The sequence below is a fragment of the Nansenia antarctica genome (genome assembly GCF_963989245.1).
Source record: "Nansenia antarctica genome assembly, chromosome: 2".
In the NCBI taxonomy this organism is placed as follows: domain Eukaryota; kingdom Metazoa; phylum Chordata; class Actinopteri; order Argentiniformes; family Microstomatidae; genus Nansenia; species Nansenia antarctica.
The window spans coordinates 80,782,332-80,782,962 of NC_137675.1; positions in this window are offsets into that span (position 1 = coordinate 80,782,332).

Below are 631 nucleotides of genomic sequence, written 5' to 3' on the forward strand. Positions count from 1 at the left end.
GAGGTATTTCAAGACGCCTGGACTGTTCTTATATAGCCTGTATGGAACGCCGTTGGGCCCAGGGGCTGAGGCTGTTCTTGCCCGTTTTACGGTGCTCTCAACTTCGCTCCATGTAGGGGGCCTTGTTTCCATCTGGTGCTCAGGTGGTTGGATTGGTGGCATGTCATCCGGAATGCTGGCTGGCACATGCCTCTGGTTGTCGGAGTAGGTCTTCCTCAGGTGCTCCTCTAGTTCCCTTATGGGTACTTTGAGGGTACCCGTTTTCTCCTTGACAAAGAGGTCTTTGACGAACTTGTAGGGATCTCTGTAGAAGGCAGTCCTCGTTCGCTCTTTCTTCTTGTGTTGCTTTCTCAAGCATTCTGCTCTTCGCAGTGTTGCAAGACGCTGCTTGATGTCGGCCTGTAGTGCCTCAAGTCCTTTCCTTTCCACTTCTGTGGCCTTCTTCCACTGTTTTCTCAGGCACCTTCTTTCTTTCACAAGTCTTTCAATCTCTTGTTGTCTCCTGGACTTGAGATGGGCTGATGGTTCCTTCTGTGTCCCATGGTTCTTACTTTTCACCCCAAATCTCTCTGCTCCATAGCTGTAAATGATCTCTCCAATCTTGTCCAGCTTTCTTTCCACGCCCCCTTTC